Below are 15,645 nucleotides of genomic sequence, written 5' to 3'. Positions count from 1 at the left end.
GTCATGTTTTCTTGTCTTGTGTGTTCTCTTTTTGGACGCCAGGTGGCGTCCTTTGAGAGAGGGCTACTGTCAGGACTCTGCCTTGAAGTCTTGTTAAATTTTGTATTTTGTCATGGTGGCAGAGTTCTGGCAGTCCCTGGCCTTGTGTGGAGGTTCATGCCTTGTTTTTGTGTTTGGGCATGTACCTCCGGTGTCTTGTCATTTGTCCCCGCTCCCTCGTCCTCCTGCTTATTGTTAATTATCACTTATTCCCATCACCTGTTCCCCGCTCGTTATCTTGTTTGGTTTGTTCTATTTAATGTCAGTGTTTCTTTAGTTCTGTGCAGGATCATTGTGTTGTGTGCTCGTGTTGCGTGTGCATTCAAGTCTAGCGATCTAGTCATAGTCTCAGTCTCAGTGTTATCTGTTAGTTTTATGTTTCATGTTGTGCACCCCCTCGTGGGTCTTTGTTTTGTAATAAAGTGTTTTCTGTTTTCCCCGACATCGTCTGCTATTGGGTCCATTCGTCCTGCAATCCTCACAATTACGAAGACTTTGGTTGCACTGGAGTAACCCAGCATAAAAGAAGAAATGAACATGAACAAACGTTCAGCCTGACTTTTTTTTACCCAGATCTGCCAAATGTACTGGCAACTCTCCTTTACAAGTCACAATAGGATAACGTATTGTCCACATACCCTCATATGTACAATTTGGATGTGTAACCCCACTGGAAGTGGAAGTACATGTAATCGTTTCAAATGGTTTGTTGCTCCAATTGTTCTCACCATCACGTTTACCTTTACAAATTTCTTTAACTTTGTCCTCTTTTGCAAGTATGAATGTGTTAACTTCTTTGCAGACGTCTTCAGTTCGGTCTTTTACGATTTTTCTCACTCTCATTACACTGTCACAGTCATTCTCTGTCATGTTTCCCTCATTCACTGTCATGTTTCCCTCATTCACATGCTGATGAACGAATTTGTCATAGAGATCCTTTACAGATGGTTGAGCGTCACTGGACAATGAGGCACACAAGACCAGCAGAAGAATCACAGTAGACTGATGGATCTCCATGATCTGGTAAAGAATGTATGCATTAAGGCAATACTTACTGACATTTAAATAAGCAGAGTCAGTTCTGTGTGATTACTAAACTAAAAATTGTTGTGACAACATACCTTGTTATTTCAGACAAAATAATATTTTTTTCCAGCAGATGTCTTGTTTTGTTTGTAGGCTGTAAGAAATAAAACAAATTATTTAACAAACCCAGAAAAATACAAAAACTTGCTTTAAGCGATTTATTTGTTATATTACTAACCAGCTTCAAATTAGATTTTCCTGCTGTCCGTCAGTAGGTTGGAGCTTTTATTATAAATCTAACCCAACCTTTAAACTTGTATCAGTGTATATATGACCTGATTAACAGGAAATGTAAAACAAATATTTAAACAAGATTATAAAAACAATGTTGAACTCTGAGTTAAACACTTCTACCTGTCATGAGCCCTTTCATTTTTGTGCAGTAAGTGCTATAGAAATACATTTGAATTGAAACTTTGAATTTAATAACTTTCAAAGGAAAATATATTTACCTTTGGTGTTTCAACTTTCAAATTAGATAAACAATAAAAGCATTTAGAACAACACAAGAACAGCAATATATAAGTGCACCAGAAGTAGTCACATCAAGTCTAACACAGTATACTGTACATAACCAAAGGTTAGTTAGGTAGTATTTTTTTCCACAGAAAATATACAGATAAAGATGGGAAAGAAGAGATGGGTTTTTAGCTGATTCTTAAAGACAGCTACAGGATCACCAGATCGTGTTGTGATAGGCAGATCATTCCACATATGTGGAACAGATCCAGAGAAGGAACGGGATAGTGATTTTTTTCCCTTTTTGAGATGGCACCAACATGCCGTCGTTCTGTGACAGAGCGCAGGGATCGAGAGGGTACATAAGTCTGTATAAGCAAGTAAAGGTTAAGGGGTGCTGACCCAGGTGTGGTTTAAATTGCCAGAAGCAGTGCTTTGAATTTGATGCGAGTTGCTATAGGAAGCCAGTGCAACTTGGCAAAGAGAGAAGTGAAGTTCACCCTCTTTGACTCTCTGACTCATTGAAGACCACTCTTGCCGCTGATTCTGAATCATCTGTAGGGGTTTGGTGTTGTGTAGGCTGGGAGTCCAGCCAGTAACACATTGCAATAGTCCGGTCTGGTCAAGACAGGAGTCTGGACTAGGATTTGCGTAGCATGCTCATTTAGGAAAGGTATAATTTCCTACTATTGTAGAGGATGAATCTACAAGAGCAGATGGTGCTGGCAACATGCCCCGAGAAGCTAAGGTGATCATCAGTGACCACTCCTAGGTTTCTGGCTGTCCTGGAAGGCATAATGGTGGAAGAAGCTAGCTGAATGGAAAGGTTGTGATGAGTCTTAGGGTCAAAAGATATGACAAGCAGTTCCGTCTTTGCAAGTTCAGCTGAAGATGGTGATTCTTCATCCAGAGTGAGATGTCCCTCAGTCATGCTGAGATGCAGGCAGGAACCGTAGGATCTTCAGGGTGGAACGACAAGTGGAGTTGTGTGTCATCCGCTTAGCAGTGGCAGGAAAAGCCATGTTTCGGAATGACAGAACCCAGAGATGTCATGCATATTTAAAAGAGCAGTGGTCCAGGCACTGAGCCTTGAGGTACGCTGGTATTTAGATGTTGGGGTTTGGAGACGTCACCTCTCCAGGATACCCTAAATGACCTACTGCAGAGGTAAGACTTGAACCATAGTAGCGCCCGTACCAGAGACACCTAAAGCCTTGAGGGTCGAAATGAGGATGTGGTGATTGACAGTGCTTAAATACATTGCTTCTTAAGACCTGCCACTTGTGTTGTAGTTTTTGAGACCAGTCTCGGTGCACTGGTCTTGGTCTTGACTTGGCCTCGGCCTGTCTTGGTCTTGACTTGGTCTCGACCTTTTAAAGTCTTGGTCTTGTCTCGGTCTTGTCTCGGTCTTGGTCATGACTTGGTCTCGATTTAGGTGGTCTTGACTACAACACTACCTGCCACAATGGCTTACTCAGTGCTTTAAAGATGAGTGGTATGGCATTGCTTTAAATATTACTAGAATGACAAATAACAATGTACAAAGAAAGAATAATTAATAACTATAAGCTTGTGTGAACCAAAAGTTAAAGAAATCAGAATTTTCCAAGAAAGCCCTGTTTTAGCATTTCTTGTGCTCATTAAATATCAAAGGTCTGAATTTCTGTGGTGGAATATAAAAGTCATTTATATAATGCATTATGGTTTGTATTGTCACGTTGTCAATAAAGAGTTAACAATAAAGAGTTACAACCTCCACCACATTATATAGGCCATGCATTATCAGATACCTGTTCTCGCTGTCATCATTTCTTGCCCTCTCTGCCAAATTTTTTTGATTTTTTTTACCTGACTTTGAATGACAGACGTCTCACTCATAAGTTCAGTGTTGTACAGATCAGTAGTCGTTCATTAAAATTAATCGATTCAAACGAGTCATTAGTTTGTGAATCAGACATTATCAGATAATAGATGCGTTATGTGCTAATCCCATCTGAAAATCGCAAAACATTTGTATAAACGAGACTGAAAACATTTCCTCGCTGGATAGGATTTCTGTATCTGTTTTGAGAGGGAGAGAAGAAAAGAACAGATGTTGTTTGGAGAGTGTGCGCGTGTAGGGCAGGGCTCTCTGCTGGCTCTCTCTCTCTCCTGCAACATTATCACTTCTTAATTTCATTAAATGATCAAATAATATAATTTTTGGCAGCTGCAAAAAAAAATCAATGTAGGAAATACCCTGCAAAAAGTAGAACTTATAATAACAAAAAAATATTTGCAAGCTCTAGCGGGCCACATAAGTAAAATATTTTGTAACAATTAAGTCAGGAGTAACATAAAAAATGAGGGATCAATCACCACTTAATACAACATTGTATTTCCCTTGTTGTCAAAATATACATTTTTACAAAACACCTCAAATGTCTCGACAATAATACATACAGCAATTGTAAAAATTTTCACCATTGAAAGCAAGTACGTATGTCCAACCAACATTAAAGTCCTGAATTATCACAAATCTCCATGGTCTTCACTCCATTGTAGATGTAGATCCCCCATCTAGACTCTGAGTCCTGGTGACTTTTCGCCTTGGGCCCATCATGTCCAGGGCAGTGAGATATCAACCCAGGGAAGGTAATAAACTCACTTCTGCTATTCTTCTATGGGACATTAACACAATCCTAATGTACACTTATAAATACATACATCAGTTCAACATCTATGAAACAAAGAAGCTGGTTGCTGCTTTCAAATAAACATGCAATTATGACACTAGATATAAATCTGTATAAACTATAACTTATAGCTATTACTGTCACAGAACCACACGTCACAGAGTGACAAATGCAGGCGGAACAATTTTCACAAACACCATGCCGGTTCCGGCTGACTCCGGGCAAACAAAATCAAGGTTAATATCTAACAGGTTTCAGTCACTGAGTAGTGGAAGAGGAGGAGTTTTAAGATCGTGACATCTACGCCTTCACGAGCTGTTCTCCTGCCCCCTGTCGCCTGTTCGTCCAGGTCTCCGAACCCAGGCTGAAGCTGTGATACTGACCTTAGTTCACTGTGAGTGTGAAGATTGCGGTGGGTGCTTTTATTGAAGTGAGTATGTCACAGGTCGGGGCGGACCCGAGATAGCTAAAGGGTCACGCCCCTTTCCTAGGTTCCACCTCGAGGAGGTTCCCAAAGTCACCCCAATGACCTGACACACAAGATAAGAATAAAATTTAAAATACAACTTTATTTAAATTATTTAAAAAGATAAATAGGGGAGGGAAAAAGGGGAACTTAAAATATCGGCCTCTTCTTTGTTCGCTTTCTCTCTCTCTCTCCTTCCTTTTCACAGGCTTCCCAGCTTGGGACGACGTACAGTAAGTACGGTACAGGTAAAGTTCTCTCGTTCTCTTCCTCTCGCTTTTTCCCCACAGGCTGCGGGCTGGGACACAAAGATCAGTTATTCAGACTGCTGATTTCTCTCACCTTTCCAGCTGGAAACGGCGTACAGCAAGTACGGTACAGGTAAGGTCTCCTCGGTCTCTTTCTCTCTCTTTCTCTCCACAGGCTGCCGACTATCACCACGGTAATACTCTTCATCCAGAGCTCACTCACAGCATAGGCCAGGTAATAACAACTGACACCGGCAGCCTTTTCGTTCTCCCACGGCGAATTTAGCGAAGGCGGGGGTTTTCTGACAATACACACACAGCAGTATACAGCACCACATCAAAGTGAAATTTCCACAACAGCACAGATTCACCCACCACACTCAAAGTGAACACTTAGGACGCCCCGTCTTCCTCCACTTCACCGGGGTCCGTTACACGGTGTTTAGCACGGCCCAGTCAGCATTCACGTCGCTGTGATAGCCCAAGTTGTCCTCCTCCGGCTCACCCACCACACTGTTTAGGGGTAGGGCCGTCCTCCTTTTCCTGGAGTCGTTCGCTACGAAACGGGTTAGTATGCAGTGTGATTCAAACTCAATGTTTCATACTCACAGTCACTGTAAGATCTTCTCTGGTGCTCTCCTTTTTAATACACACAGGCGATTACTCCCAGCCTCACCAGAACAAAGCGTCTCTTCCCCCAACAGGGTTGCACAGCTATTTCACTTGTATCACCATATCCTCAATATAGCAAACACTCTCGTTAACTCCGCTTCTCCCTTTGTTTCGTTTCAGGATCCAGCAGCTTCCAATCGTCTTCCAACCACTATGGTTTACTTCGTCCCACACAGCCACGCCAGCTTCAGCCTGAGAAGAAAAACAGCACACAACAAGCGCGACAAAACAGCGCTAAAACGACCTCTTCGGGGTGCTCCTTTTTATGATCCACTGCATGCCTTTCTTTCGCCTCCTGTGGCTCTGTCCTCTTTCCGCTCGCTTCCAGCGATACCCGGATCAACAGAGCCTTCGGGCTCTTCAAAAGGTGCGTGTCTGTAGTTAGTGATGTTACGTCTGATACTAAAGCTTCGATGCTTGCTTCGGACTCGAAAAGTCCTCGCAATGAACCACTGTTTCGGAGCTTGTATCGTTACGTCACTAGTCACGTGAAATACGACGTCTGAAGCAAACACACTGGTTCATTTCTCTAGTGAACCACACGACATGCTTTGACAGCCCAATCCGGCGTTGACAGGTTTGAAACTTGGCGGCTTTATTTTTCACGCAAGTGAAGCCAAACCATAGAAAAGCTTTCTAAACAATTTTGTGTACTCCAGCATCATCTGTTTCATGCGAGAGAATATTCTCCAAAGCTGGTGAATTTGTAAAAAAAAAAAAAAAATCGCCCACATCACCAAATGTATAGCCTAACGTTAGGCTATATTATAAAATTATTAAAAATATAAACATGTATTATAATTAATATAAAATTATATTTCTGAATAAAAACCACAACATTTAATGACTTTATAAATACATTTTTAAATGCATAAATGCCCAGTTAGTAAGTTGTAGAGTGCTGTATCCTACAGCTAAATATTCACACACAAACACATCTCAGGCTCAATGTTTTATTGAGGGTTTGAAACATGAACACAATGTCAAAGCTCTGACAGCCAAAATGGGGCGGGTAAATTAGCCTACTCGCATTGTCAGCTTTGTTGCATTACATGTATGTTCTGCTGTATATCTAGTGGAGTTTATAAATGTGAGTAAAGTGTGTGTTCTCTGCTACCAGCCTACAGGTCCTGAGTCAAGGGCTCGTATCGATGTGGGACTGTTTTCACTGACTGTTGGAAAGTGAAAGTGTCTGGGAGTTCTCCGTAAGTCTGCTTGCAAGCGGAACGTTACGATTGGATGATATCCACCCTCGTCTCCTCCACCTGTTTGTGCTTTGAACAGCTGAAGCCCAGTGTGCCACTAGCCTGTTGAAGTAAAGCTACCTGAATACTCACCTGTAAAGCCTAATTGCCCACCAAAGCTAAAGCCCAGTGTGCCATCAGCCTGTTGTAAGTAAAGCTTACCTGAATACTCACCTGTAAAGCCTCTTTGCCCGCCAAAGCTAAAGCCCAGTGTGCCACTAGCCTGTTGAAGTAAAGCTTACCTGAATACTTACCTGTAAAGCCTCCTTGCCTGCTAATGCTAAAGAGTGCTGTTGAAGTTAAAGGCCCCGTGTACTTACCCACCTGTCCAAAGTTAAAGGCCCTGTGTACTCCCCTGGCTGCCCACAGTTAAAGGTCATACATACCTACCCACCTGTTTAAATTTAAAGGCCCACTGTACTCCCCTGGCTGCCCACAGTTAAAGGTCTTGCATACCTACCCACCTGTTTAAAGTTAAAGGCCCTGTGTACTCCCCTGGCTGCCCACAGTTAAAGGTCCTGCATACCTACCCACCTGTTTAAAGTTAAAGGCCCTGTGTACTCCCCTGGCTGCCCACAGTTAAAGGTCCTGCATACCTACCCACCTGTTTAAAGTTAAAGGCCCTGTGTACTCCCCTGGCTGCCCACAGTTAAAGGTCCTGCATACTTACCCGCCTGTCCAACGTTAAAGGCCTCATGTACTCAGCTGGCTGTCGAAGTTAAAGGCCCCGTATACGTACCTGTTACTGCAGTTAAAGGCCCCGTATACTTACCTGCCGTCCCAAGTCAAAGGCCCCGTACACCTACTTGCCGTCCAACTCTAAAGGCCCTGCATACTTACCCGCTGCCCCAAAGATAAAGGTCACGTATACTCACCTGTATGTCTGTTGGCCCCACCTTGGGAGTTGTGATAGTGATCTGCGTCTCCTCCTGGACCCCTGTTGAGTAACAAACCCAGAGTGATCAGTGGATCAGAGTGATTATGTAAGCCTTCGGATAACCTACAGTAAGAGTTGTGGTTTCTGACTACGAACTTACCCTTGTATTTTCAACTGTCATTTCCCTCTTGTAAGCCCAGGGCCAGAGGTCGCGAGGAAGATACCTGCTGTTGCCTGGTGAAGCAAGGAAGGAAACTTAGGACCACTTACCTGCTGTGCATAAGGCCTAGTAAGAGGCATTCCCTTTCCTGCCCCCTCGAGTTCGGGAAGACGAGCCTGGGCATCTACATTCAACCCCCCCAACCCCTCATCTGACTACGGCAGCCCTTTTAGAACTTCTTTTGAATAAATAAAAATAATAAATCTTGTTAACTTTTTATCTCCTTGTCTGTCTTGTCATTGGGGTGCTTTGGGACCTCCTCGGGGTGGAAATTGAGGGAGGAGCGAGACTCACAATAGGGGTGGTCTCATTATTAGAAAGACCAAAGTCCTGGTAACACTAGACAATGGACATTACTGCGTCAAACTGGCTTTAATACTCACAGCAGGATCTATGCAGATCTTAACAGCAGTTGTTGAAAAATATCATGGCCAAAATAAACGATGGACCTATTCAATGACGGACAGCATGTGTGAAAATGATGTTTCAGGTTATTTGTCAACAACACTAGCTAGCAATCAGCTGTTTTCAATCATCTCTCACCACTGTATGAAGATACAGACATAACAGTGCTATAAAAACGTCTTCAGGAAGAAACAGGGAAGATAAATCGGTCTTTATTCCAGTTTATTCAGGTTTGGTATATGATGTTGGCATTGTTTAAGCATTGTTTAAGTTTCTCCCAATGACAATTTTTCTAATTTTATTAAAACACCTGCATTGTGTTAAGTGGATGGCAAGCCATGGACAGATGGTTAATCAGAATAAATGGTTGAGTTGATTTCACCTCTTTAGTGTTTGTTCACTTTTATTTGCTTATAGACAAAAATAAATTCCCACAGATAAAATCGCAAAGATAAATTCACTTTCAGCTGCGAAGTGAACCCGGCAGCAGTCTTACAAACACAAATAGAAAGTCGAGTTGTATATTATTTTTTACAAAAAAAAAGACACGAGACATGAAGTAGGGGATTGAATTTTACCTCTCGTCAGTGATTTTGTGGTGAAAACGGTGAGTATGCAAACTTTAAGAAGGAATTATCAACATATGCATAGGGAACAAAGAAAACTAAAACCAGTTACAGTAACAGTAAAGCTAAAATGTCCAACAAATGTTAGACAGTTTGAAAGTCAATAAAAAAACAGGCAAATATTCCAAGGGAATGTGTGAACTTTTACACATGCATTTAATTTGTTATTAAATTTGATATTTAATTTAATTTGTTTGTCTTGGTATTACAATGAGCAAAGTAGTCACAAGTAGGAAATACCAAACTGTGCAATTGAAAAAACAACATTGTGCATGAAAAATACATTTGCAGTAAGTGTACATCAACCTAACTGTGATAAGAAATTTTTTATTGAGTCATCGACAGGTGAGCTAACAAAACGTTTATTTATTTTTATCTTTAATTCCTTTCCTTATATTTTCTTGTTTATTGGAAGCATACATACACACACACGCACGCACGCACGCACGCACAGAGATGCAATGGACCAATGTAAGTGCAATGTAAGTGAAAACAATGTACAGCCACTACAATTAATTGTATTATGTTAATTTATTTTTACAACTTTAATTTTCAAGCATAAGAAACAATTATTTTGACTTAAGCCTGTCAAAATGTGTTGCTGTTAATGGTAAACAACAAAATATATATATTTTTTTATTACTGCATTCATTTTAATGTGAGGCTATAGTAAGCCTAATTTGTTATAATAATGCCTTCCTCATAATGTGTTGGCCAGCCATCTGCACACCCCACAACAATCTTACGAGTGGACTTGTGACCTTTTTTGTATTCACACTTTGGGTGTCTAGCCCCACTTTTCCATGTGCACGTAATCACGGGAAAACGACCTTCGCTTAAATACAAGTCTCTTTCCTTATTGTATATACTTCCACCACCAGTACAAACTGCTTTAACTTCATCTTTATTTGCTTGTATAAAGGTGTTAACCTTTTTGCAGTCATTTTCAGTATTGGGTTGTGTGATGTGTCTCTTGCGAATCTCACGGTCACAGATATGCTCATTCATGTTGCCATACACATGCTGCCTCACGAATTTCTCATAGCGTTGCCTTATATCTGCTGGTTGAGCGTCAGTGGACAATGAGGCACACAAGACCAGCAGAAGAATCACAGCAGACTGATGCATCTTTATGACCTGGTGAACAATATAGGCTATGCATTATGCAAGGCAATAGCTAATGAAATTATGTGTAAATAATTAACAAAATATTATTACATGGAAATACTGTGAAAACATACCTCTCTGTTCCAGACAAATTAATATTGAACAGCTTTTTTGTCTCGTCTGTAGGCATTAAAAACAAACAAACCCTAAAAAACAGAACAATACTGAAACTTGATTTAACTTTATTTGCAGTAATATTACTTACCAGCTTCAGTTGGGACTTTACTTTCGTCTGTCAGTAAGACTGCAGTTTTTATCATAAACCTAACATGACCTTTAATCGTGACGTGATCTGGTTAACAGAAAATGTATAACAAATATTTAAACAAGAATAAAAAACAACAACATTGAACTCGATGTAACATATGCCCTTTCACTTTGAGCAGTCGGCCTACATATTGAATCTGAGATTAATTTCCCTTAATTAATGTCTGTTTTGCATGTAACTAAATGTTTTCACCAGTTATACCTTACAATTTTTGTTTGTTCACAGGGAATTCAATCAATGTTCACTTAATGCAATGATCTACTATTTGAGCTATATTAACACTAATATGATTATATTTTATTTATTTATGACGTTATTTATTTTTTTCAATATTATTTGTCAATATAAGTGAGAGGATATTTACCTTCAGACTGAACACAAACAAAAGACATGTTTCATGATATAGATATTTTTTACGGACAGACATTTGTACAACCTCTTAAACATTCTCAACATTATGCTTTAACATACTGTCAGACTGCCTAAATTTTATTTTAAAAGGGCTGACATAAAGCACTGAAGCAAAAGATAAGCACACTAACACACATTTAAACTTACTGTAAAACGGATGTTGTTGTATAAAAAATACCCTTAGTTTTATTTATTTTAGACTTAGAATGCATGTTTGAGCTGCCTTAATTTAAAAACATCTGGCACTTCAATATCTTAACATATAGTCAACATTTGAAGTGGATCAAAATTCATAAAATTTGCCTTAATACCAAAACTCAATATCCATTCTTTGATAAACTTTTTTGATCCACTTCAAATTTTGACTAGTGTATATCGGTGCTATTTTTGCTTTAAGATGCACACCAGTATTGTTTTTTATAAGGTTTGTGAGACCCATTACATGGCATTTTACGAGATATGGTATTCCTTTCTATAATCATTAACTGAACAACTCATAAGCTATAACTAGCCATAACAATAGCAATGTTTATACATGATAAACTTGAGAAAGATAAACCTGGAAAGATGCAGAATGCAGCATGTTTGCCATAAACCTATAAAAATGCATAATGTTTATGCAGCTTATAATAAAATAATAACAATTAATGCAACAGATTTTCACTTAGTAGCATTTAGTAGCTCACAGTGCTTTATAACAAAAGTGATTATGTTCAGTTAATGAATAAGTGTAAACCAAAACAAAGCAGTTTGAACTAAGATATTTAATTACCAACGTATCAACAAGTCCGTTTGTGTGTCATCTATATTTGAGCATAAAGCAGAGAAAAATAAAAATTACTATGCTTAAAACATTTGAATGCACTTCTTCCTAACAGTGTGAACTTGGTTTTCTTATATTAAATTAAGTACAATATTTAAATACCTAAAAAAGGTACAAAAAAAAATAGTAAAAACAGGGTTATGTTTACCTTTAATGACTAAGCAGGTGAAGCAAAGACAGCTGCAAACATCTATTTACTTTTATTTAGGGTAAAAGCAGAGGCCCTCTTCTTCTAATCTCTTCTTGTACAAACATTTGTAAAGTGGAGTCTAAACTCATATTTACTGTGAAATACATTATTGTGGAGTACTTTAATTTATATAATGTAAATGTAAAAATTGCATCTAGACATATTTTGAAGTTGATGATTCAGCTTTCTTTAAAAAGTATAATATGGTCATGTAGTATATTTAGATAAGGACATTGGTTTCACTGGAACAAGTTTTGTCACTTACATAGCACACATTCAAAAGTTGGCCATTTTTTACACATCAGAACAAGTGGCCTCTTTTGTATCAACATCCTGTGTTTATGTTTTCTTCTAAATATGGACATGTGGCAACTTTGAAATGTTTACCCATGAAGTTAATTTGATTCATATACTGTGAATGTAAAAAAATGCATTAAACAAACCCACTGAAAAAATATTTTCTCTTTATTGGCTGCAGTGGCGGCTCCAGAGATTTTCTGATGCAGGTGCTATGGGGATGCTCAACACTTAAGAGAAGGTGCTTTGAATTTTGGGGGCGTTTCATTATGGATGTCGCATTGGACCACCCTTGGTATATATAGACCCTTTTACAGCCCCCGTGACCAAATAGCCTGCGCAGGCATTTTGGCAACAGAAGTGGTGTTATTCCCCATTGGTTCTAACGTGTTAGCAACTCAGAAAGTTTATTAAAACGGTTTCCCAGCATCAAAATGTCTGGTTGGTGCACTAATATAATATACGTATATATGTATCTGGCACCTTTAAATTTGGCTATCTGCTAATGTCTTCTATCCACTCCACTATAGTACACGGATCTGGTAGCTGTGTTGAAAATGTTGATAAAGTCAACTTTTTAAAATAACTTTCTCTGTCTGTGTTGCTTCAATGCTGATTCTCGCCATACTTCTGTTGCCAAAATGCGCGTGCATTCGTTGACATGTCGTAATTGTGTACAAACAGTAGAGTCTATATACACGCGTAACATACACGCCCGCATTAACTGGCCTATACTCCTTCCGCGACTATGTAAAAGTATTCAACACAAGGGCTATAGATACAATATACATAAGCCTGCCAATGTAAACCTCTGAAAATAATATTTCACAATTCTGTCACAGTCAAGTCCTGAATACAACGGAGCAACAAACAAACAACACAATCCAACAGAAACTCTGCACGCTTATGCTCAGATCACGAAATCACACATCCATATAACTTACCAACACTAATCTAATGATGAATCCGCAGTATTCCTATTGTTGGAGCATTATAGATGTAACTATGAAGAGCCAAGATTTCTGCTGCTTCAACCGACAAATTAATTCAATTTGTAATGGCCAACAGAGGGGAAAAATCAAGCACTTACCATAGACGTCTTCACAACAAAACAATACGTCTGTTGTTGTGATTGAGTGCGAAGACATCAATGATGTTGTCGCAATTAAGAGTCCTACTTTGCTAAATTTCCAAACTTGCTATCAAAAACAAACTGCCTTGCGTTAGGTCAAACGTTCACCGGGCGCTGCGCCCATTGGCCAGAGAAGATCACCTGTTTGGGCCTTGTTATTTTACACTAAAATATATATTTTTAAATTATTATTTAATTCCTTTTTTAACAACATGAAAAAGACTATTCAAACATGACATTAAAATATAAACATATAAAATATTACAGACATTTCTTGGGGGTGCTGGGCGGGTGCTATGGATATTATAGGGGGAGCTACAGCACCACCTAGCTCCTCCCTGGCGCCGCCACTGATTGGCTGTATCATCAGAAACATAAAAGTGAAAGTAAGGGTTTTATGTAGCCATTTCTCATTTTTAATAATTGTGCTTTGACCAAACCAAAAGTTATATCAGTTTGGATGGTCATACTGCAATTACTGATATCTTGCGTGTTATGAAGATGATTTATAGACCAACATTAATAAATCGGGGCCCGGTTTCCCAAAACATTCTTATCGCTAAGTAGTTCTTAACCTATTCCTTAACCTCTCTCTTAACTCTATGGCACGATTCCCGACAATTTCTTACGCTAAGTATATCTTCTGTAAGTCACACTTTCGTAAGGTTGGTCTGGACCATTCGTAAGCTCTCTCTTAGCGTTTTTTTGAGCGCAAGACGCTATCGCCACACCACTGTGCAGCAGTTTTTAGAAATCAGCGCAAATAAAAAAGCGGTTTCATCACATTACATTTATAATTTATTTAGAAAGATTAAAGATTTGAATTGGTTATACTTAAAAGCAATACTATCATGTATTCTATAATACAATTTATTAAACATTTCATACATTTGACAGTTTTATATTAGGGTATGTCTTTTAACATATAGCCGGCTTTTTCTTTTTTTTTCTACTGTTTGTTTTAAAAATGTTATGTTTGCATACTAAATATATATTATACATATAATATGAATACTGTAATAATAATCGACTTACCATTAAGAACAATAAAAATACATGACATAAATGCACACATATACATCTCAGTAGGCATTAAGACTTTCAATAAAGAATAAAGTATGTGATAAAACGAATTAAAAACACTACACTGAAGGGAAACATATAGGGGGATCAGACTTCGACACAACACCGGCAGCGTAACCGTTTAGTCCATGACAATTTTTTATTCGGCAACACCCTTTTGACATTTTGCCTGACGTGGCTAAATTAAAAAAATTCGCCTCCCAAGACAACTCATTGTGGAGCTGCTGGATCTTCTCAGACCATATTCTATATCTAACTCTCTCTCTCTGTTCATTGTAGATAGGTTGCTTTTTATTGAAAACATTAACCAATGGCCAGCAATACCGCATTAAACAGACATAACTGCAGCTGCTTGCCAATCAATTCTGATTGTAAAGTGCCTTACGATTAGTATAAAAGTGTATTACATAATTTTTTTAAGTTGTTAAACCCATGTCAAGAAGTGACACAACGGGATAAGGATGTAGGATGATTAGCGAGGGATACCCGATTCATTTACCCGTATTAATGACAATTTGATAAAGAAATTAATAGTCTATATTTTACGGATAACTTAAACTTTGTTAAAATAAATGTTAATGGAATAATTTATGTTATAATTTATAATTTATGTTATAATTTAATAAATGTTTCATTTGTATAGAACGTGTTGTCTTTCTTAACACCGTAATGCACATTCGCATGAAGTGGAAAATCGATCCCTGAGCAATCGATCCCAAATAATTTAGCACCTTCACTTGGGACAGCGCCTTTGTTATGTCAAACTTAGGCCCTGTTTACACTTGGTATTAAGATGTGTTTTCATCGATTGGATCACAAGTGGACGAGAGAGACACATCACGTTTACACCTGTTATTTAAATCCGTCTCTTTTGTCCACTTTCGACCTCTTTTGTCCTGAATACTGTGAGGGGGCGGTCTGTCGAGATGGTGGGCGAGTCTCTCTGCTGTCATTCAAACCCGAGCAGGATTAATTATGAGTTTATATGGACGCAAACTAATATTATGTTGGAGGCAGCTGCCTGTTTAGCAAGTAAACATGCTGCACTGAGTTTTGTACGTGTATATGTTAGAGCTTTCTCTGAATTTTCAGCGCAATTGATGAAATGTGATCGCGCAACTTTCACACTTTCAAAACGAAACTACAGAGATCAGCGCCACTTTAGTTTTGTCAATGAAAGGCTAAAAATAGTGCTGTTCACAGTGTGTTCGCGGCAGAAGTCAGAAAAATACGTAAAACTTGTGTTTAGTACATCAG

General features: G+C 38.8%; 2 long non-coding RNA genes across 3 annotated transcripts in view; both read right to left on the bottom strand.

Annotated features, from left to right (window-relative positions):
• Positions 1-1,160: 1,160 nt before the first annotated feature.
• On the bottom strand, positions 1,161-1,693 carry LOC141280864 (uncharacterized). Its single transcript, XR_012335179.1, has 3 exons — positions 1,578-1,693; positions 1,304-1,400; positions 1,161-1,219 (listed from the first exon to the last, which is right to left on the bottom strand). It is a non-coding gene; the product is annotated as an uncharacterized lncRNA (long non-coding RNA).
• An 8,445-nt stretch (positions 1,694-10,138) lies between these two features.
• The window catches only part of LOC141280874 (uncharacterized), a 35,271-nt gene continuing 29,764 nt past the window's right edge, over positions 10,139-15,645 (bottom strand). Inside the window, exons 1-4 of one of the 2 annotated variants that reach the window (XR_012335195.1) lie at positions 13,264-13,595; positions 10,390-10,476; positions 10,259-10,304; positions 10,139-10,154 (exon numbers count right to left, since the gene is read on the bottom strand). This is a non-coding gene — a long non-coding RNA (uncharacterized lncRNA). Of the gene's footprint in view, positions 10,155-10,258; positions 10,305-10,389; positions 10,477-13,263; positions 13,596-15,645 lie in introns of those variants that run through there. The other variant, XR_012335194.1, reaches the window with a different exon arrangement.

Source organism: Paramisgurnus dabryanus, chromosome 16 (genome assembly GCF_030506205.2).
Source record: "Paramisgurnus dabryanus chromosome 16, PD_genome_1.1, whole genome shotgun sequence".
Taxonomy (NCBI): domain Eukaryota; kingdom Metazoa; phylum Chordata; class Actinopteri; order Cypriniformes; family Cobitidae; genus Paramisgurnus; species Paramisgurnus dabryanus.
Note: the sequence above shows the minus strand (reverse complement) of the source record. Positions and strands in the feature narration are given on the sequence as shown.